This window comes from Carex rostrata, chromosome 27 (assembly GCF_964058835.1).
Source record: "Carex rostrata chromosome 27, lpCarRost1.2, whole genome shotgun sequence".
Taxonomy (NCBI): domain Eukaryota; kingdom Viridiplantae; phylum Streptophyta; class Magnoliopsida; order Poales; family Cyperaceae; genus Carex; species Carex rostrata.
Genome location: NC_135944.1, coordinates 442,659 through 467,281, shown reverse-complemented (window position 1 = coordinate 467,281; position 24,623 = coordinate 442,659). Strand labels below are relative to the sequence as shown.

Genomic DNA, 24,623 nt, shown 5'->3' with positions numbered 1-24,623 from the left:
AATTAATTTAATTAATTTAATTTATTTAATTTATTTAATTTATTTAATTTATTTAATTTATTTAATTTATTTACTTTATTTAATTTTAAATGGTTTAAAATAATGTCCAAATAATTTAGGAAATACCGAATGGTCTAGAATAATTTAGAAAATACCAAAATGGTTTAGAATAATTTAGAAAATACCGAAATAGTCTAGAATTGTTTAGAAATTACCGAAATGGTGTAGAATAATTTAAAAAATACCAAAATGTTGTAGAATAATTTAGAAAAATACCGAAAAAGTGTAGAATAATTTAGAAAAATACCCAAATAGTGTAGAATAATTTAGAAAATACCAAAATAGTGTAGAATAATTTAGAAAATACCGAAATAGTCTATAATTATTTAGAAATTACCGAAATGGTGTAGAATAATTTAAAAAATACCAAAATAGTTTACAATAATTAAAAAAATACCAAATGGTGTAGAAAATTATCTTAGTAATGTAGAAAATTGTTCGATTAATTTAAATTTTTTTTAGGAATCTCTTTTCCTTTCGGGTCCATTTCGGAGCTCTGATTGTCTGATCGATCAGATCTGCGATTCAGGTTTTTACATTTGAATTTTTTTTATTTTAATTTAAAATATAATTAATGAGTTCATTTTAATGGTTTAGAATATTGTCTGATTAATTTAGAAAATACCAAAATGATGTATAATAATTTAGAAAAATACCAAAATAGTGTAGAATAATTTAGAAAATTTCTAAATGGTGTAGAATAATTTAGAAAATACCAAATGGTGTAGAATAATTTAGAAAATACCGAAATAGTCTAGAATTGTTTAGAAATTACCGAAATGGTGTAGAATAATTTAAAAAATACCAAAATAGTTTACAATAATTTAAAAAATACCAAATGGTGTAGAGAATTATCTTAGTAATGTAGAAAATTGTTCGATTAATTTAAATTTTTTTTAGGAATCTCTTTTCCTTTCGGGTCCCTTTCGGAGCTCTGATTGTCTGATCGATCGGATCTGCGATTCAGGTTTTTACATTTGAATTTTTTTTATTTTAATTTAAAATATAATTAATGAGTTTATTTTAATGGTTTAGAATATTGTCTGATTAATTTAGAAAATACCAAAATGATGTACAATAATTTAGAAAAATACCAAAATAGTGTAGAATAATTTGAAAAAATTTAAGGTGATTTACAATATTGTTCGAATTTTGTAGTATAGCAGACCCAGTACTTAAGCATAGATTTAGCCCCCTGTTGTGGATAGTTCACGGTAATCACAGGATATCTGAGGCGTCTAAGGAGGTAAACATTTACTTATTTCGTTTTTCATAACTCTGTAAGTAATCAAATAAATATTGTAATTAATTTTTTTCTTATTTTAGAGTAAAGAGATTTTAACCGTGAGACATTATCGGCACAAATGCGAGTATAATGAGAGGTACGCACCGTTTTTAATTCGAATGGGCTTATATCAGCTCGCGACATTGCCCGATATCGCCCTCGATGCGGCCCTCATTCATGGACTTGTCGAGCGGTGGCGTCCGGAGACGCACACTTTTCATCTTCCATTCGGAGAGATGACAGGTATTAAATAATTTAAATATATATTTTTTTTATTCCTTACTGACAAGTCAAATATATTACAGTTTCTCTGGAGGATGTGAGTTGTCTCTGGGGTTTGCCTATTACGGGGGAGCCGATAACGGGATTTACAAACTCGGCGAGTTTTCAAGGCCGACTGTATGAGTTGCTGGGGGTGAAAGATGATGAAGTGAAGGGGTTCATGAAGAAGAGGGGAAATGATACGTACGACATGCTTATCGCCAAAAAAGCTGTCCGTGAGCGCTTCAAAACATTACCAATAGATGCGAACGACGAACAATTGAAATGGTTAGTATTTTTTTATTTACAACCTTATTCGTATTTGATATTTTTAATAATGTACTCACATTTTAAAATTGACGGTTAGGTATGTCCGTGGATTTCTCCTCGACATGCTAGGGAATACAATGTTTACTGACAGTAGCGGGGACGGAATACCGCTGTGGTATCTCGGCATGATTGAAAACTTGGACGAGCCGAGAAAGTACAACTGGGGCGGAGCTGTTCTCGCTTATTTATATAGAAATCTATGCCTCGCATCCAGTCCTTCATGCAAAAGCATGCATGGTCCCACCATGCTTCTGCAACACTGGTCGTGGACTCGATTTCAAATTCACTGGCCGTTACCGGGATCTCAACCGAATTGGGGCGCAGAAACAGAAGATACATGTCCATCATTTGCTGACATGTGGAAAGGCCCACACAATTGGGAAAACTCATCCCATGGTGCAACCTCCGGTCCAAGTATCCCTCGCGACCAGATTCAGAAACTGACGGATAACATGGTCAATTGGCAGCCATACGCATCTGTTTACCATAACCTTTCGAGAACAACCCGGGCGGACCAGGTACATTGTAGTAAAGTCATATTCTTTCTTTCATTTATGTCATCACATTTATAATTTGTACCTAACATTGCAACTCTAAATTTGTCAGCCGTTCTACTTGTACCGCGGTCCTCTTATTTTTTATTGGATTGTTGAGCATCACAATCCTGATCGCTGCATGCGACAGTTCGGAAGATGGCAACAGATAGAGCCACCGCTTCCCCAGGATGCAGTCGAGCACCAAGACCTGCACAAGTAATATTCGCAAATCATATGTGGTTTACTTATTTTAAAGTACTTATTTACTTATTTATTTTACTAACCTGTAAACAGGTTGAAATCGGGCTCAAAGAAAAATGCCAACTGGGCGCAAGTGCACCGTCGGCATGTAAACGATGCAACACATTATGCAGATCGTGTGTACGAAGTAGGTCGTCCGTGGGATATAAATGACCTCCTAAGATATCGTAAATGGTACCAGAAGACCTGCATGGCATCCGTCTACCTGTTTGGCCAGCACGTGGTGGGGATGGATCGTAATGTTCCAGTTCCAAGAGACGAGCACTCCAAGTCTGGATACATTCCCAGCGGATCGACATTTGTTCGAAATGTAAACATTTCTAACTCTGAATTTTATGATTGGTTTATTATATATCATTTATTATACTTTGAATATACGTACAGGCTTTGCGTGGGATAGGAGAGTTAGCACATGGCACACGTGCATTTTTCACGAAGGGTCTCCGTGCAATTGGCAAGGGCAAAATGAGACTAGGTTGGTGCCTCTGCAGAGATAATGGTTATGGAGACCGTACTATTGCCATGCTAGAGGATGCGGGGGTTCCACCTAATTGGGAGGAAATTCCATCCGACGATTCTTATCCTTTGGGAACGGAGCCGATGCCACCAGGCCCTGTATTTGAAGGCCCAGATCCAGTGACGGGCTGGTTATATGATGGCTCACAATGGAGGGATTACATCCGTCCGGGAGAGTTCGCAGGGCATACTCTATCATCACGTGCCAATGCGCGCCAGGTATGAATTCAACTTACAAGCTGATTTAAAATTTAGTTTGTAGCTAAGAAAAACTATGTATGAATTGTAGGAGCAGACTCATGAGCATACTCAGGAGCAGACTCATGAGCAGGCGTATGAGCAGACGCATGAGCAGAGGCAGGAGCAGGAGATGAGTGCTGCTGAATGGATGAATGTATTATTCGGCGATGAATTCAGCCCGGTATGTAATACTTTAATTGAGGTAATTTTGTTTTTTAATTTACAATCAACAAGTAATAAAAATTTTCTTATGAAATGCAGATGTCTCAGGATCAAGCGGGTTATCATTACTATCCAGGACTGTCTCAGGAGCAGGTGAACGAGATGGAGCAAATACAATTTGACCAGGCAAGGCATGAATCAATGATGGCTCATATGGAGGCGCCTTCGACTCCATTCTCCGGCCACGCATTCGGTGATCCTGGGGCGTCGTCTTCTTATGATGCAGGTGATCCTGGGGCGTCGTCTTCTTATGATCCGGCAGAGGATCCGTCTCAGACACCACATGCAGTGGATCCCACTGACGAACCGCGACGTTCACAGCGTGCTAGGGTTGACACTTCTCGCTTCTCACATTCGCAGTATCCGGACCACCATGTACATGCACAGCGTCGCCAGTAGGATTTATGGATTTTATCTTGTTATTTGCGTTATATCTTGTTATTTTTTATTATCTTGTAGGACTCGTCGTATATTTTTCATTTCTAGATTTGTGTTATATTTTGTTATTTTTGATTTATCTTGTCATATGTGTTGCATCGAAACCATATCCTATAACTTAACAAAATAAAATAGTTCTCAACACATACAAATAAAATAAGTCTCAACACATACAACACATACAAATAAAATAAGTCTCAACACATACAAATGCTTCAAAAAATAACGTACTTAATAATGCTAGCCAGACTTTTTTATCTCCCCCAGACGACATGCTAGCTAGGCTTTTTTATCTACAAAATCATCATCAGATAGTTCAACTCGTAAATATTCCTTTATCTGCACACATCTCGGACAGTCCTTTTCATCTCTTCCACATAATTGACAAATGTTTTTCTTTTCCTCGGTCTTTTCTCGATTGTTACTGTCCATCTTGGTGGTCTACAATTTCATAATCAGCAACATTAAAAAATTACATAAGAAAATAGTTCTCACCACATACAAATAAAATCCCACACATGTTAATTTCTACGACGCATAGTGAAATGTTGTCCGAGGGTGCGCCAAACGGTTGTACTTGTTCTTGCTGGTTGCTCTGCCGCTGCTTGCGCCTGTCTTGCTGCCTCCTCTACATGTAATAATGAGCATGCATTAGATTGTGAAATTAGTTAAAAAATTTAACAACAGTTGGTTGATCAGTTATACCTGCAGCATTTCGATCAATTGTCTCACGATGCGCCTGGTGTCCGAGTCTCCGACCTCGCATTCTGTCCATTTCCATCGGTATGCGGTCGTGCCGTCTCCTTCCTTTTTTTATCAGTCTTGACTCAGGTTTAATTTTCGGGCCCTCATACACAGGCCATTCACATTGGTTGCCTTTCGGTTCCCAATGTCCACTCCATGTCTGTGCCACTATTGACATACGGTATAAGGGGTTGACGTATAAATTTTCATTATATCTCATTTCACGGACATTGGGAACCGACCGGTGCTAGGTCGGGATCTAACTTGTATTGGGTCGGGTTCCACAGGATTCTGACTGGTACTGGGTCGGGATCGAGGTTCAGGAATCTGACTAGTACAGTTCGGTTCCAATTCTACATATAACTCCATAATCTTGAACCTTTGTGAAAAAGACGACACAATTCCTAAAATCATTTCGAATGATTGTTGGTCCATTACCGGTACTAATTGATAGTCACGTTGTCCATCGGTGGACATATTAAACCTGGCTTGAATTTCCAGATTTGCTTGACTAGCATTGTACCCAACAAATTTATAAATCTCATTATGAAGATAATCAAAATTGTGGTTCACGGTTAGCGGCAATGAGTATTTAGCTCGGGTACTGTAATAGACCCCGTCACCATTATATTGGATTTCCCCTCCAGTATAAATTTTCGCACAAATAGTTGTCATTTTTAATTTCGATTGGTCTGGCAATTTCAAAAATAACAACATATAATTAATTAAAAATTGTGTTGCCATTGGTAAAAATATTCTAGACAATTTTCAATAATTATTCTACACTATTTTGTGTTACACTTAGGGGCACCTCTAATTGCTCAAAAACTGAAATTAAATTGCAATTGAAAGTAAAGAAATGAGTTTAGAGAAATTTGACACGCGGGGTGATAACGGAGTTCGGCAAAACAAAGGCCTACGTCTCCGGGGCTTCGCAACCTTGTGAGGTGCGCCTTCCTATTACCCAATACGAAAGGATTACAACTTGTGAACCGTTGAGCCCTTACACACCAAGCGGGAAGTCAAACGGCCAACTCAAAGAGATGAGAACAAGGTCTCGATTGTCTAGGAACACAAGAGAAACACTCAATAGATCACTCTAACCTAATCTATAACAAGATTAGTGAAGTAGGTTTGAGGTTACTTGAGGGATTTTGAAGTTTTAAGCTCTCACAACAATGGAGTATGCTAAGCTCTCAGAAAATCGCTTTTAGAATAATTAGGGTCGGCTCAGCTCATTTGAAAGTGATCCCTTCAGTCTATTTATAGTGGCAGCTCAAAAATGAGCTGTTTGACATAAAACGTTACCAACGTTTTATTCAAATGCGATTTAGAGTTTTAATTCTCTGACAGCTTAGTAAAACGTTACTTAACGTTTTATAAACGTTACAACGTTTTATGAACGTTATAACGTTTTATAAACGTTACAACGTTTTATGAACGTTATAACGTTTTATAAACGTTACAACGTTTCTAGTTTGTACTGAACAGCTGTACTTCAGTTGTTCTGTATTTGTTAAACGTTACAACGTTTGTCAACCGTTATGACGTTTGTAAAACGTCACAACGGTTGTATAACGTTATAACGTTATAACTTGATTCTTCTTTTGATAATTTTGAAGCTTCTGATCATTATAAAACGTTACCAACGTTTTGAAAACGTTCATAACGTTTTATCTCAATTTAATCAACCTCATACATACTTTACCAAGCTTTTGATTTTACAATTAGTATTCTTGATAAAAGTCTTTGTGATTTCTTCAGTCCAAGCTTATTATATCGCAGTTCTTACTCTTCTTGGACCTATAAGTTCTCAAAATAGAAGAAATCGTAAAATTCAATAATTGTATGTTTTTGCAAATTAGTCAAATAGACGTAAAAGATTATTGTACGAACAACATTTTGGAATTTCATAAATTAATAGGGCAACATTCTAAACTATATTGGAATTTTTTAAATTATTATAAACCATTTTGGAAGGTTGTAAACAATTCTAAATTTTCTGGACAATATTATAAAAAATAAAAAAAAATTTTGGAATGAAGTAATTAATTATAAATTAAATTAAATTAAAAATAACATAAAGAAAATAAAATTACCTCAATTGAAAACCGGTCGATCTGACTGTCAGAGCTCCGTAAGGAATCCGAAAAGCAAAAAGTTCATAAAACAATTCGAAATCATTTCAGAATTAATCAAAATTATTTCAGAATTAATAAAATTATTTTAGAATTAATAAAACTTTTAAAATTATTCTGCACCATTTTTTATTTTTTTCAATTAATATGACAATATTCAGAATTTAAATAATTTCAAATTAAATAGTTACATATTTAAATAATTACAAATTAAATACTTCTAAATTTAAATTATAAATAAAATAAATTTAAATTACAAATAAAATAAATTTAAATTATAAATAAATGAAATTAAAATTATAAATTAATGAAATTAAAATTATAAATTACTTAAATTTAAAATATAAATAAATTAAATTATAAATAATAAATTAATTAAATTTAAATTATAAATAAATTAAAACTTACTGTGAGAGAGCGGATGATGTGAAAGCGACGACACTCTGTGAATTTATAAACTAAATTTAATGCATTTCCGGAAAAAAAATATCCGGAAAAAAATTTTCCGAATTCGGAAACTGGAAATTTTTTTTCCGGAAACAGAGACAGTTTCCGGAAAAAAAAATTTCGGATTTAGCCGGTTTCTGGAAAAAAAATTTCCGGAAAGGGTATATTTCGAGAAACATTGCTCATGCGGTTATTGTTTGAAATTTAATATTAAATTTGGATATTAATAAAAAATTCGGGAATATATGCGGCCCAAAATTTTTTTTTTTTTTATTTAAAAATTCGGATCGCCTAGAATATTTGCGGTCTGAAATTTTTTTTTTTTTTTTTTTTCAAATGACCTAGGCAATTTTTGAGTGATAATATCTAACGATCTGTTTAGAGATTTTTGAGTGGTAAAAACAGAGTAAGAGAGTTTTGGTAGAGAAACCTTTTCTCTACTTTTTATAAGATGCATGTTTAATATTCTATTAAGTGAGTTACCATCTCATTGAGCATCATGAATACAATATGTTTAGTTATACATGAGGTCCCTAATTCGTACAGTAAGGGCCTAATTCATTAATACAATATGTTTTCTCTACACTGTAACAGTTTCACAATTTCTCATTCATCTTCTCTGTCTCAAACTCATAAAATCAACAGTTTAGTTATACATGAGGTCCCTAATTCGTACAGTAAGGGCCTTACCAAATTCTGGAATACTCGAATTGCATATTTCGAAAACAAAAAAAAAAAAATTCTTTGTACAGATTAGCACCGATAATAGTTTTACGTACAATTTAGCACAAAACATGAACAATAAGTCTGTTGATCACCTGTCGGCTGGGAATGAGTAATAAGTCTGTTGTATAATTGGTATATAACAACTGAACATTCTACTGGTTTGAATTGAGACCTAACAAGAAAGATAGAAAATATCACTAGCGAATATGATATGAAATTAAAAGAAGTCTGTTAATCACCTGTCGAGAATGAGTCGTCAATCGTCAAGGCAGTCTTCCAAGTATAAAAGTAAAAGATACAATAAAAAGAGAAAACAGAAAAATTGAGTCACGATGCACCACAAAAAATAGTTGATATCAAATCCCTCCCACTAAAATAACACTAATCAAGTTACGAACCGTCATAATAATAAATTTAAGACTAGTTTGGAGACATAAATTAAAACACACATAAAAGTAGAGATGTGTCTAGTGTTTAAATTGACTCAACAAGATACACATCGGCTTGCACTCATTAATTTTGTACAAAGCTTTTAGATACTTTTATCGGTACAAATGTCGAAAATAAAACTTATCTACATTGAAATTAAACCACTCTCTCCCGTTCTCCCATAAAACCAGAGTCCAAATTACAGATGTAAATCCCAAACCTAACCCTAATCCAATAGAAATAGAAATTCCAATTATGTCAGTAGAAGACTTTGAAGGCAAACCTTTATTAAACTCATCATGTGAAGGAGCTGCTGCACACTGCATAGATAAAGGGCTACCACACAATCCGAGGTTAGCCATGTAAGAATCATTCGAAAAGGTTGAAAATTGATGGCCTTGTGGTATTTCTCCAACCATATTGTTGTACGAGAGATTTAGTGTAGAAAGAAAAGTGAGAGAGGTGAGCTCCTGGGGAATGTGCCCGGAAAGTTGGTTCCAAGAGAGATCCATGGATTGAAGTTCATGTAAACTAGCCAATTCTGATGAAATTCGACCAGTCAGGGCATTATGTGATAGGTTAAGCACATCAAGTGACTTGAGTTGCCCGATCTCTTCGGGAATTTCCCCCGAAAATCCATTTTGTGAGAGGTCAAGGGAACTGAATATGCTGAGGGAATGTTTTATCTCCATTTCTTGTCCTTTTGTTATCACTGTAATTGAATTCTGATAATAATCTGAACCCTCAAACATAAATGTACTAGAACCTGAATTAGTCATCATAGACTTCATTCTGTCAAAAAACAATTTGGGGATAATGCCTCTGAAACTATTTGATGAAAGATCAAAAACCATTAGTGCGGGAAAAAAAGAATTATTTGTTTTTGTTTCGACTTCCATATTTGAAATTGTGCCATAGAATTGATTTGATCTCAAGACAAGTACCCTTAACTTGTTCAAATTTCCAAGCCAAAAGGGAAATCTATCCACAATTTGATTATTTCCGAGATCTAAGACCTCCAAATTGTCACAGTTCATTAGTGCCAGGGGCAAACTCCCATTTATTCTGTTTCCACTCAAATCTATTGTATAAAATATGCATTCTTGGCTAATATTTCGTGGCAACTGCCCACTAAGTTTGTTACTTTTCACGTTAAGCACATTCAATTTAGCATTTTCTAGAAGGCAAGGAGGAATTGTACCAGATAAATTGTTATGTGAAAGATCAAGATATTGTAGGAATGTCGGATTACAAATGACACGGGGGATCTTGCCTGTGAGCTTATTATTTGAGAGATCGATTATCCATGCTTTATCCATTTTACTCATCGCGACCGGAAGGGGCCCAGATAGTTTATTGTATGAAAGGTCCAGCTGATGCAAGTTCAAACACATCTCCAGACTAACTGGTATTTTCCCGAAGAGTTGGTTATGCTGAAAAAAGAGAAATCTGAGTTGGCTAAGGTTTCCGATGTCGGCAGGTATTGCACCATATAATAAATTGCTCGACAGGTCCAAAAGACCAACATGACTAAGATTTGTGATTTGAGGGGGTATTGCACCGGTCAAGGAATTGTTAGATAAAATTAGTTCCTCAAGGCTAGCGAGATGACCAATTGAAGCCGGAATAGGTCCATCCAATTGGTTGCTTGATAAATTCAAAAAATAAAGATTGTATAGATACCCTATCTCTTGAGGAATTTTCCCTGAGATCAGATTATTTTCTAAGCTAACATGAACTAAGCTTCTCGGGGCAGACAAGATGCTGGTCGGAAATTTGCCGCCTATGCCAATTGACGCCATCTCGATCTCAAGGAGAATTGAACAGTTGGAAAGGGCTTCGAAGAATGGTTCAAGATTAGTGTTGCCATCATGGCTCCAAAAGTCATTTCTGGAAAGGTGAAGAACCTCAAGCTGGGTCTTGTTTGTGATTATATCAACTGGAAGCTCCCCAAATAAAGAATTATCTTCAATATCCAATTCAATAAGGTTTGTGGAGTTTGAAAGCCATGAGGGGAGCCCCCCAGTTAATTTATTAGAGTAGAGGTCAAATCTTAGCAAATCTGGAAGATTTATTTCTTGGGCTGAGGGAATCTCACCCGAAAGGGAGTTGCCGTGGAGGTACACATCCCATAACTCTGTGCAATTCAAAAATATCGAGGCCGGGATCTCTCCTTCCAAGAAGTTATTTCCTAGATTCAAGTACTGAAGGTGACTTAGCTTAAAAAATGACACAGGAACGACCCCGGTTAAGTTGTTGTTTGACAGATCGAGTGCCAATAGATTTGGCAAGTTCGAAAATTCAGTGGGAATTACACCGGTAAAGGAATTCCAGGATAAGTCTAGAATGTGAAGGCCAGTAAGGTTTGAGAGTATAGGGGGAATCGAACCAGAGATGAGCATGTGTGGTAGAGAGAGATGAGTGACATGGAGGCGCCATTTGTTGCATCCAACTCCTACAAAGTTGCACACATCTGTGGTTTCATTCCAGTTGGGAAGAATTTGTTTGGATTGAGGCGATAAGGCATTTTTAAATGCCAGAAGTGTCGCCTTCTCATGAAGGATGGATGAGCAATGGCGGTGGTGGACTAGGATTTGTCTATCATTTGCGGAGACATGATGGAGGAGGAGAAGGATGATAATCCTCAAACCGATGGAAGAAATCATGCTTTGTGTGGGAAGAAAGGGGGGCAACACTTAGCTAGAGCTTGCTGTTACGTGCTTGTCAAAGCCATAGCTTCAGACATGCATGGGTTAATTGTCAGCCGCTATTGTTGCTCATTTGATCATCTATATAGAGAAAAATGGAAAGTGGTAACCTTAGGTAAAGATAAGAAAATGGAATGTGTGGGTTTGTTGTGTGATATGTGATGTGTTCTCTACAAAGGTGATCTAGCTCACTTGGTATCATTAATTAATTCATATTTCTTTCTCACTTTTTGTAATTGTTAGTAAGCAGTCCACTCAGTCTATCAGGACGATACTCGTGTTTAACGCGTTAGGTAATTATACAATACCCAAATTTTATATAGTACATTTAATTTTAATGATAAGTATATGTAAAATATTATAAAAATTTAAAATATTAATATTAAAGATGTATTAGTTATTTCTTAAATAATACATTTATCAAATTTGAATCAATTTAAAAGATATTAGATTTTCATTTAACAATAATTAAGATTTTTAAAGGTGGACTTGTAATGATTGATCAATTTGAATAGCCACTACAATATAAAACTCAACAGCACACGGTGCAAAAAACTAATTAATGACACATGATTATGCTATCATGTCCTCGTGCATCGTTCATGAAAAGGTCGATACATTATAGTAACTAGTGATTTATGCACATATACACGGTTTCTACAAGAGATCTGTGTATGGTTTGTGGATACCATATACGGCTTTTTAATCCAAACCATATATATGTTACTTTTTGTACATGTTTTGTTTTCAAGAACCATGCATGATTTTGAATATTATTATTTGATTTATAATTGGCTAAAATATATTGTTACAATCCATAATTCAATAAATATTGAACATTTACAATATACAAAAAAGAATAATATTCACTTAACTTACAACATACTGTAAACAAAATTCGATACTAATTTAACATTCAACACAGAAAACAGTTCATCAACCTACACATATACATCCATAATTCAACAATATTAAACATAGATACATATTCGACAAGTATTACAACACTACTGAAAGATGTTAGTCTGTGACCCATTTCTTTGGTACATGATAGAATTTTTTATTTTTTGAGAAAAATACATGATAGAATTTTTTGAACATGCTTTATCTATTCAAGATCAGTTGTTGTGACCCATTTCATTGGAACTTTTTCCTAATAAAACATGTTATACAGATTAATAATAATGAAAAAAAAAACCAAAATCCTAATGTATTGATATGTGATTACTGTCCCAAATTCAGTAACCACTAACCGACGCCACAAAAAAAAAATCACTATTTTTCCAAATGAAAAATAAATAAATAAAATAATGAAAACAAAACCTATTGTACATTGTGGTCTTGTACACAGCTCCTGTGTCAGGTTCTGCTTTTATGTTGGGGTGATCAAGAATTTCATTGGCTACATCATTTGTTATCATAATTTGCAAAGTAAATTCAGATCAAGAAAGAAACAAACATAGCCAGCAAAATATTAAGAAATTTACACAAATATTTTATTTCTTTTCCTTTTCAAGCTAACACTGATTTCGGTGATTAACACACGTCAAACTCAAGAACCTCAATTACGGGTAGACATCAACCAGTTTATACATGTAACCATATTTGCATTTAGGTCCCTGTCAATTACGGGTAGTGTGACAATTTCAAGTCAAACCAAGATTTGGGTGATTAACACACGTGAAACTCAATATAAATCAATACTTAAAAGATTACCCTCTTATATATAAATCGGGGTTGGTAAAACTACCAATAGTTTGTTTCAAAGAGAAACTAGCAATAGTTTGTTTTAAATATGAGTCTTTTGATGCACCTTGCATCCAGAATCGTCTTCCTCTATGGACAAGACAAATTCAAAAAGTCACAAACAGAAAAAGGAGAAAATCCGTCCACCCTTCATCTTGGCCTCCTACATTGGATCCTTCCTACTAACAAAAAAACCTAACCGATCGAGTGTAGAAAGAAAAATGGATTGGAGTTGGAAAGTTAGCGGTGTTGGTTTCGATAGTGACGCCAAAACCCTAAAGAGAGATGAGTTAAGGATCGAGATAAACAAATATGGAGGAGAGAATTAAAGGAGATAAAGTTTTAATTTGATTAGACGGGACAACAGTGCAAGTTAACAAAAAAACAATGTCGAAGAGGCACGAAAAACAAAAGATCCTAAGAACAAATAATACATGGTTCAAAAGAAAAAAAAAACCGCGTATAATATACACAAAACAAACATGGTTCATTTGTAAAAACTGTGTTTGACAATTATTTTTTAATGTTTGATAGCATTTATGTTTTCACATATGTTGAAAAATATATGCACGTACATGCTAGCTAGCCATAAACATGCATAAATTAAACAAATTTGTACATACATATTTAGTTTATATTTTATTTAACATTGAAAAAACATACAATTTTGCATACATAATTTTTGTGTTTAAATTTAGTCAATACATTAAAATAATAAAATTTTGTAAGATGTTCAAATATGATAACAAGTTATTAAAAATGCGAATGAACTCAAACATATAGATTTAAACAAATTTATATACAGATTTAAGGCATAATTATACAAATTGGAACACAAATATATATACATACATACAATTTTAAACAAATTTGAACATACCAATTTACAAATACATAATTAGATGTTACATAATTAATCAAACATACATACAAATTTAAACAAGTTTTAACATGCAACATAAAAAATAATATAAGCTTGATATAGTTTGAATTGATGGTTGTGGAAGAAGAAGACATAAATTTGCAAATTCGAGCAATAAATTGTGGAGTTCAACCTATCTTTCTTAATTACTTTGCAAGAGCTCGACACTTAATATTATGTCTTTACTGGCAAATGTAAAACAATCAAGAAAAATAGTGAGAAATGAATATTAGGAAAGGAGTGGGGCAGGACTTAAATATGATCAGTATGTTATATGAGGAAGTGCGCACGAATAGCGCAGGGAGCACCTCTTAAGCTTAATTCTAAAATTAATGTTGAACATTTTTGCTACAGAGTGCGAATGAATCAAAACACGGTTAGTTAGTTAAAACAGGGTTGATATTCAGTGTTTCTATTATTATTAGAACTAATATAGTGTTTTTGTTTTGTTCTGTCATTTATTCATGCTTATATATATATTGTGGGGTTGATATTAACGAAACAAAACATGTAATATATGTCATTAAAAAAAAAAAAATTGAAGGACAGTTTTACTCAACAAGACTTGTAATCTATATATCATTTGTTTGCGAATTTGCATATATATATATATATATATATATATTGCTGGTATTGCTAGCGGTAGAAGACAAAGTGTATCGATCGCTAACAATGTCAACCATAGGGGCATTTTTCGAATATTTTACAAAAATAGGGCAGAGCAGGGTTTTTATTTTTTAAAGATATCAATAAATATTTCGGTCAAGGAAATGATTACATCACATGAAATCTAGTGTTAGGCTTTGGTGCATAGAAGTTTAATTAGTGGGGGCTCAATAAATCATTAAATCTACATAGTGCACCACACTATCTTTCAAAGGTGATTAGTGGTCTGGAAAGAGTATACACATTGCTGAAATAGTATTGGATTAGATATATCATATATGAGTGTAGTGCCTTCAATTCCCCACCTATTTGTTCTTTGCGCATGCTTTGGGGTCAAAAGGGTAAAGATCTGGGCATGCGCAATAATGTTAAGTGCTTAATTATAAGATAATATTTTAGTCGATTTTACTCAAAAAATAATAATAATTTTGGCATAAGTGACTACATTTAATGTTTAAAAATCATAGTCATTCAATCGTTATTCTTATTATATGTTAAAAGTAATTAGCCTAATGTTAAAAATGACTAGTACTAGTACAAGTGTTTACAGTTACAACATATTTAGAAATTAAATACTGAACATATTAACACTCCACATTTCCTTATATGCAATGCAAGTTAATTTCAAAAAAAAAATGAAATTATTGATTTCGCACGCGCAACCGATCATTTGGTACTGTTAGAGTTCAATACCAACTAATAAAATATATCAATGAGTTTGTTGTTCTTTTTTAAGTAATTGTTTTTGCAATATAATTAATTCGGGAAAATAACGCAGCAGCAGTAATTATGAAATAACAATTAATATCAGTATACAATCATTACTGAAGAAACAGAGCGTTATGGTCGAATACGTGGCTTATCTCTAATGGACAGTCTAAAGAGAAGACCCAATAGAAGTCGTAAGGCAATAAAGAAGCTGATCGGCTTCGCCGTCCGCAACAATGGCTTAACTCTTTGCGGCAGCGGCAGGTTAGTCCCACATGCAATTATGAAAGAGAGCAACAGCGGGAGAAGGCCTATAAAAAAAGGTAGGAGGTGCAGCGTTGAAAGGCACGTACCTGGACGGGGTCATTGAGTGATCAAGAAGACTCAAGGCCTGGGTCAGCGACCTCCATTGCACTTTGGAGGACTGCTGGCCTACCAACACCCTAAGTGGGTGACTGGTCGTCGCAATTTTTGGTAGAGGGGGCATGCGTTCTCGCGGCCCCTGTCATTTCTCAATTCAAACCTTTTCTTTCGTATCTATATATTTTTAACTCAGAGTGTGTGTTTGGACACCTGTGTTGACCAACGAAGCAATAAGTAAATCAACAGTGATTCCATGTTAATTGGTCAGAGCTATTCCATCTCTATTGACTTAGTTTACACGAATCTTGATGCAGATCTCTTGTTTAATATCGAACCAAACCAGACTTGATCTGATACCCTTCGTACTGCCCTCTACTTATATATCAGCATAAATTTGGACACTAAAGATTCCAATTGAATACCGTTTTCTTAAATTAACTTTTAATCTGTTCGTAGTTTAATTGAAGACGTACTTCTTATCTAATTAATGTATCATTCAGGAACAATGCAAAGAAAACTTTGTATTAACATTTTTACCTGGTTAATTATTATGCCGTTGTATCAACAGTACGTAGATAGTGTGAAGAAAATTGATGTTGGACTAAGCAAATGTACATTATTCCAAATTGATGTTGTATCAACAGTAGATAGTGGGAAGAACATTGATGTTGGATTAAGAAAATGTATGCATTATTCCAAATTTCTTGAAAAAAGTATCTCTTCATTCTAATATCCATTCCCATAATTATGAATTGTATAATTCACAAAAAGAGCACTTAAAAATTTTCAGCTAAATCAATCACGTTATAAACTTATAATTATAAGACTAAATTGTTTGCCAATTGTTTTTAATCCGATGCAATTGCAATGATGTCAATTACAATTTTGATGGTTCTCTTTTCGATACAAAAAGAGTAAAAGTCAAGAGTAATGGTTTTTTCAAATGCATTATTTATATATTTCTGCTCTTGTGCTTCTGGAGGAGCTCGTATGTATCGACAATAGGCAAATGAAACAAAACCATTAACATTTATAGTGCAAAGTTATATTGCTGATCAAATGGTGCATTTGATTGAGAACAGGAACAGAAGCAATTTTTAATAAACGAATAAAGATGATAATAAAAGAGTCCATCCAATTACAAAAATACAATATTATTGTTAATAAACTAATATGATAATAAATATGCAAGATCAGATTATTAATAACAAATACTTATAATGATGTCAATTACAATTTTCAGCTAAATCAATCACATTATAAACTTATAATTATAAGACTAAATTGTACTGTACTATCTTCTGTTTCTTTTTCTTTATATTATTTATATACTATATCAATAGATTACCTTCTATCATCGAACCATCAATCTCTTCATCGAGTTACTAACTATATAACTTATAATTATTCATTAATACTAATATTTTAATTTATTAATTAATATTTGTATTTTAAAGTTTATATAATTTAATTATCCGACAATTATTTGCTTCATATTTGTATTCATGAATTAACCGTTCGTATTCATATCGGTTTAAAGTAGATTTGATTTTAAATTTTAATATCTGTTTATTATCAGTATTCTGTATATGTTCATTAAAAAGACAAATACGGATTTAGTTAAATTTTGTATTAGCAGTATGTGTTACGTTTACATCACTGATCCCCAACCAAAAAAAAAAAACTCGAAAATTTACTTTTTTAAAATTCTGAAGTATCTGACAGCTTCTGTCAAGTTTTCAAAAAAAAAAAAATTTCTAAAGTATCATAAAGAAGTGCGCTGCTCAGCCCAGAATCACGGGCCTTTTGATTCGGCCCTTTTGGTAGAATACGGGCCTTTTGAATCGCTACCCCACCTGTCAGTCTAACCCGTTCGTTCCTTGCCCTTTCTGATCCACTTCTTCTCTTCTTTTCCATTTTCGTCCCTACCTTTGTTCTTTTCTTCTTCAACCCCCAATACAATACAATACCAGTTGAGCTCGTGACATGGACCGTCTAAAGAGAAGATATAATAGGAGGAGTCGCTCGGCTGTTACGTCCAAGACATAACGAACACGAACAGTGAAGAATTAGAATCAATTTTATTGAAATTCAAGAAATGAGGTACAACGGCACTAAGGCCAATTTTAGCTAGAACAAAGAAATTACTTGATAATATTCTAAGAGTATGAATTGGCTACTTATATAGACGATTCTATCCGTACAAAAAAAATCAACAATTGGTTGAGAAACGAGTTTGAATTCACCACAGCGCTCTCTGCAAAGTCAACTGTCTTCTGATTGGGTCCAATCGATGGTTTTAGTTTCCTGACCCCACTTGACAGCGAAGGAGTGTTTAATTAAAACGTTGCCCGACCCCTTCTCCGCACTGACCATCCTTTCCCATGCTTCCGTCTTTCTTCTTCTCGACTTGGAAACGGGTCGAAATTGACCCGCTGTTTCCAGGATCGTGAGTTCGTGACATCGCCGGTCGGCTTCTCGGTCCGCAACTCTTCAACTCTTCAACTGTTCGCGGCATGTTACATAGTCCCACATGAAATTATGAAATAGAGCAATAACGGGAGAGGGCCTATAAAAGAGGTAGGAGGTGCAGCGTTTAAAAGCACTACATCTGGACGGGGTCATTGGGCGATCAAGAAGGCTCAAGACCTAGGTCAGTGCTGGCCTACCATCTCCCCAATTGGGAGTTGGGAGATGGGACGTCGCAATTTTTGGATGAGGGGGCACGCGTTCGCGGGCCCCCGCCATTCCTCAGTTCAAACCTTTTCTTTGAACACTAAAGATTCCTTGCATACTGTTTTCTTAAATTTAAATTTTTTTTTTCTGTTTGTAGTATAATTGAAGGAAGCAAAATGAGTTAGTATAACTTAATTTAGAGAAGTGCCATTGGTACAGTAAGATTTTTTTTTTTTTTTTGAAGGTTGTCGACAATTTGTCGGCAACGATATATATTAAAAGAAAAGTATTTACAATACACTCTAGCTACTTAAATTTAAGCTACTTAGTAAATAACGCTGCAAGAAGTACACAATACTCTCCTGCCTGATCTAACAACCCTCCCGCACTCCTATAACTATATAAAGAGTTCCCAGTTGTGCAAATCGGTTGTGGATTCATCTATTAATATTCTCACTATCTTGCTTGTCCCAGAGAAGGTCCTCCTGTTCCTTTCCTTCCAAAGTGTCCAACATCCACCTGCCCAGGCCATGTCCCATCGCTGCCTAGTCCTTCCCTGCAATGAATTACGGCCGCGGAGCCATGCATCCTCTATGTTCTGCTCCGTGCGCGTTGGAACATTAATTTGGGCACATAACCCTTGCCAGAACCTTTTAGCAAGCGGGCAGGACCACATGATGTGGCCCGATGTCTCCACGCTGGTACTACTGCATAGTTTGCACCCCGTGTTTACCTGACAACCGCGTATAATTAAGTTCTCCTGCGTGAGTATCCTATCGAGCAACATTAACCATATGAAAACCCTGACCTTCATTGGTACCTTCAGCTTCCATAACTCTCGGTGATGCGCTGACTGAATACCTGTGTTGTGGAGGGTCAAGTATGCCGATGCCACCGTGAACATGCCCGTGTTGCTCCAGCGCCATACTCTTACCGGCTGACCTGCTTGCACCCTGAGTGAACTAGTGTAGAATGGTACCAGTTGTGCCAGGTCCTTTAGGAAGAAAGATTCTGATGCCCGCTGGGCGAGGGTGTTCTCGTCCATTATTCCATAAAGGAGTCTGAGCGTCTGAGACCATTGGCCTTCCGGGTGAAGTTGTAACCACCAAATCCACTTCAGTAACAGGGCTTCATTATGGCGATCTAGATCCATAATGCCCATGCCCCCATTGGACTTTAGGGCACACGTCGTCTCCCAATTAGCCAGGCAGTTGATACCCTTACATTCCTGGGTTCCCCTCCATAAGAAGCTTCTCCTCATCTTGTCAATGTGCTTTACCACTCCCTTAGGCATCCTCAAAGCCTGCATGAAATGGAGTGGTATTGCTTACAGTACAGCCTTTACTAGCGTAATGCGGCCCCCGTATGACAAAAGATTGGCTTTCCAACCCTCGATCCGACTTCTAACCACTTGAAGCATAGGTTCGAAATGCACCTTTCTTGGCTTCCTAATTGTGAGCGGCAGACCCAAGTATTTCAACGGTAGTTGAGCCGGCTGGGATGCCAGGATTCCAGACACGACCTGGATCATGTTTGGGGAAAGTGCTATTGGGACAAATGCACTCTTGGATCTATTAATCTTGAGGCCTGATAACTCAGCATAAACCGACAGGATCCGGCTAATGATGCTTAATGAGGTTGGATGTGCCTCTGAGATAATCACCGTGTCATCTGCAAATTGAATGGCCTGTGTCTTGAGGAAGACGTGCGGTCCCATTGCTGGTTGAGCATTCTGTAAGAACCTGTTTAACGAATCAGCCACGAGTATGAAAAGCATAGGCGACAGCGGGTCGCCTTGACGCAGGCCTCTCATGTGTTTTATTGGCCTTGTCTGCACCCCATTAACTCTGACTGTTGAGGTTGAAGACCGCAGAATAGTCATAATAGCCGAAAGCCACTTAGGCGGGAACCCTCTCTCAATGAGCAGGTTGGTCATGAAGCACCAGTCCACCGTATCAAAAGCTTTCTCGAAATCCACCTTGTAGAGGATCGCCGGCAGTTTCTGTTTGGAGCAGAAAGCCAACAGTTCTCTAGTGACAAGGAACGATTCCATCATGGAACGGCCTTTTACGAATGCTGTCTGGTTCTTGTCAACGAGCTCCTGGAGGTACGGTTGTAGCCTGTTCGCCATTAGCTTTGTTGCTATCTTCACCACCGTGTTGATCACGCTTATCGGTCTGTAATCGGTAATTTCGACCGGAGAGGATTTCTTGGGCAATAGCGCGATAGTGGCTTGGTTCAGGCATGAAATGTTTCCACCTGTTTCAAAAAGGAAGTTAATTAGTGAGACAGTATCTACCTTGATCGTTGGCCAGAATGCTCTGAAGAATTCAATCGGTAGGCCGTCTGGCCCACTGGCTTTGTCCTTAGGCATGCAGTTAATGGTCTCCAGTATTTCCTGCTCAAAGATTATGCCGTCCATATGTCCCAAGGCCATATTCATACCCGGCCCCACCTTGCCACGTAAGTCGAAAGGTCTGCTTCTCGGGCCCCTCAGACCCATCATGTTCTTGAAGTGTCTATGGATGTGGTTCTTAAGCTCCGAATCTGGAATGGGCGTTCCCTAGTACAGTAAGATTTTAAATCCTGGTCTCGATCATTCAAATCATACACAGGTTACAGACTTACAGCTTAATTTCAAATTACAATCATATTGAGGATCTTAGATGGTGTTTTTTTGCAACCAACATATTAGATCAATTTTTCTTGTTTCTTTTTCTAAACAGAGTACAAATGCTTCACCACTTCAATGAAAACACACCCTTTGATTTAAATTCAGCAAACTGCCTGAACCAATTAATATATGTCTAACATTTATTTTCAACTATGTTGTAGCCTAATTGTTCAGCAAATTGCCTGAAGCAATATTGCCCTTTCCTCTTATAAGGTACAGGTCGGTTCCTTTAGTCATATACACATCCTTTCAAACTGAGATCGGATCCTAATTGTGCAATGTATTAACATCGCATTAATGTTGTTGCCAGCTGAAAAATGATCAGTATAGACCGCTGAGTTCAAGCACAATATACCGTGCTGTCAAACATATTAGATTAATTTTTCTTGGTTCTTTCTCAAAAACACTGGTTACAGATTTTTCACCAGTGCTCTCACATATCCAAGAAACAATTCCTCATTTGGATATATTTAAATGAAAATACACCCTTAGATTTAAATTCCGCAAATAGCATGAAGCAATATCTAACATTTATTTTTGACTAGGTTCTAGCCTAATTAGGCCTGATTCAAATTAAGCCCAATTAACCTAATTTGGCATCCAACAGAAATAGAAAAAAAAAAAAAAAAAAAAAAAAAAAAAAAAAAAACGAGAAATTCAACCATGATCACAGTACACTGACTAAAGAGATGATGTGATGACTCCAAACTGTTTTTACACATATATAATACATTTATTGACCAAATTCCACCCCCTCTTAATTAGGTTATCGATCGTCAGAATTTTATTAAAGCAATCAATTGGTCGAGAAGCTCAGTTGATTATATAATTTGTCGAAATTCATGAATTAAGCGCTACATTTAACCATTCTGGTAAGAAATCAGGCACGAAGTACAACACTCAAATAAAATAGGAAAAATTAATTAGCAAGAAAATTAACAAATCAAAAAAAAAAAATGCCTGATAAGAAAAGCAAATGAGGCATCCTGGTGTCTTGAGGAAAGAGATGCATCTTGTCGGGATGGAGCATCTATTACTGAGACTGAGGTCAATGAAAGTGTTATTTCATTCTCTCTCTCTCTCTCTCTCTCTCTCTTGTTTTAGCTCTTGTTTTCGGACTTTTATTTCTATTAAAAAGTAATTTTGAGTTCCCGTACTAATCCAAATTTACCTTTTTTTTGACGCCGATCGCAAGCGTTCATCCATTCACTTTTTTTGTTAATCTATATTTAGCTCGAGTATTATTGACAAATTAAGATGTTATATTGTTAAATATTAAAATAATTGTTTTTAAATTATAATTGAGAAAAATATGATAGTACATTTTTAAAAATATTGAACGAATTACTTTTAACAAAATAATTCATATTACTTTTATGAATACTTATTTGTTTTTTTTATATTATTTCTAGTACTAATAAATATAAAAAATTCGAAGTTACTTCAGACACACTTGTTAAAAATGTAAGTATTAAATGGGAACAAAAAATATTAAAAAAAAAAACTTAAGTGTTAATAAGAATAATATGTTTTGTTAGAAGTTAAGTAATCATATGTAATATTAAAAAACGATCTTTTTATTATTATACGTTACAATAAACTAATTTACTGTTAAAGGCAACTAGTTAAATGTTTCATGTTTACCATTATAACATATTTGTTAAAAAAATATTAAAACTGTCATTTGACAGCTTCTGTCAAGTTTTCAAAAAAAAAATATTAAAACTGAGCACAATCAAATATAGATATAATATGTGGACAACACATTACCTTACATACGGAATGCATGTTCATTTGAGGTCAGCTCCAATTTCCCGCAGGAAATAATGAATGGGCGGAATTACTTTAATATTTGTACTAGAACAGATCTGACGGTTGGGATGTAAACTCAAAATGTGAGTTACTTTAGGTGATATGAATTCAGAATACATGCATGGCTCAACTCTCAAGACCCAAATTTCATCAAATAAAATCACAAGTCGCTCGGCTTCTCCGTCCTCAACTCTTTAACTCGATCTTGGCGGCAGTGGCAGGTTAGTCCCACATGAAATAAGGAAATGGAGTAACAGCGGGAAAAGGCCTATAAATTAAAGAGGTAGGAGGCGCAGCGTATGAACTATGAAGTAGGCTCAAGGCCTGGGTCAGTGACCTCCATTGACCTAACCATCTCCCCAATTGGTACGCTGAACGTCGCCATTTTTGGCATAGGGGGTATGCGTTCGCGGCCCCGTCATTTCTCAATTCAAACCTTTTCTCTTTAATTTGCCGCTATTTATTACTCAAGAGTGGAGATATTTGGAACTGTTCTGATGGGCATCGAGCAATGTTTAGTTGGAGTTTGAATCATTCGATTTGGATGTCTTGATGGTCATTGGGGTAATGTTCTGATGTTCACGTTATCACATTGTTAGTTTTATATGGATAGAGTGATATTAGTTCATTCTTCTTTCCCTGTTTCTCTTATATATGTTGGTTTTTGAGGTTGCCTCCAGTGCGATCACTGAAGAACATTTTGATATGGCATGCTAAATAGTATCTTTTTAATTTGTCAGTATAATTGTTAGTTGCTATTTAATTGGCAAAAGTTGTCATGTAACCTGAAATATCTCAATCCTAAAATAGAATTCTAAAGTGGAAAATATAATCCTTTGTTGCTAGTATTCATGAGATGTGTCCGTCATAGCTCTTTATGTCTTCACTTATTTTTCTAAATGCTCAAATTACCTCTTCTTACTTTCCAATAGAGAGATTCAAGAAGAATAGTGAAGCTACGAACTATGCATAGCGCATAAAGTCCATACTCCATATTATTGAAGTATGGATCAATATCTCTATTGTCAAAACACAAACAATCCATCAGAACCGTTCAACATGATCTCCATATGAAAATTTACTTTTTGATCAAATTTTATACTTTTTTTTTTATTTTTGTTACTATTTTTTCTAGATAGGTAGAAAACTAATTGATCTAAAGATTGTAGACCATTAAAAATTAGTGATTTTCTACTTATCTAAAAAATAGTAAAAAATTCTAAAAAAATGTAAAATTTAATCTGTTGGTACATTTATATATGGAGATCATGTTTGAATGGTTCAGATCAATTATTTGAACTTCGAAAATGCAAAATATTGAATCATAGTATGGATAGTAGCATAGCCTCACTAAAAAAAGAATTGGGAGGAAGGAATTTTATCTGGTCCTGTTTTCATGGTTTTCATGTAGATTGCATACAGAATTACAATGTTTTTGAAGGGTAAATTAAGAAAATTGTCTCTTTTAGATTTTAGGAACCAGGATTAAGTTTTCTTCATGATATAATCAGGTGTGGTTCGATCGAGCTGCTGCCCCTGGCAGTCTCAGATTTTGCTGTTGCTTGATTTCCTCGATTAGTTTTGCAATTGTTTTATCAACATCCGTGAAGATTCTTGAGCAGCATTCTCTCCACAAAACAAACAGAGTGATCAGTATAGTACTACTTTTCTTTTTGTCCATGTGTCCATCAATTAGGGCTTCTACTGGTAACAGT

The 24,623-nt window shown here is 35.2% G+C and overlaps 1 protein-coding gene, 1 non-coding gene and 1 pseudogene across 3 annotated transcripts in view; 2 read left to right on the top strand and 1 right to left on the bottom strand.

Annotated features, from left to right (window-relative positions):
• The window catches only part of FBL17 (RNI-like superfamily protein), a 55,912-nt gene that overhangs the window by 14,222 nt on the left and 17,067 nt on the right, over positions 1–24,623 (bottom strand). The gene's annotated exons all lie outside the window — the stretch shown is intronic.
• Positions 15,729–15,889, top strand: LOC144545395 (U1 spliceosomal RNA). The gene has a single exon (XR_013508495.1). It is a non-coding gene; the product is annotated as a U1 spliceosomal RNA (small nuclear RNA).
• On the top strand, positions 18,352–18,490 carry LOC144545406 (U1 spliceosomal RNA; annotated as a pseudogene).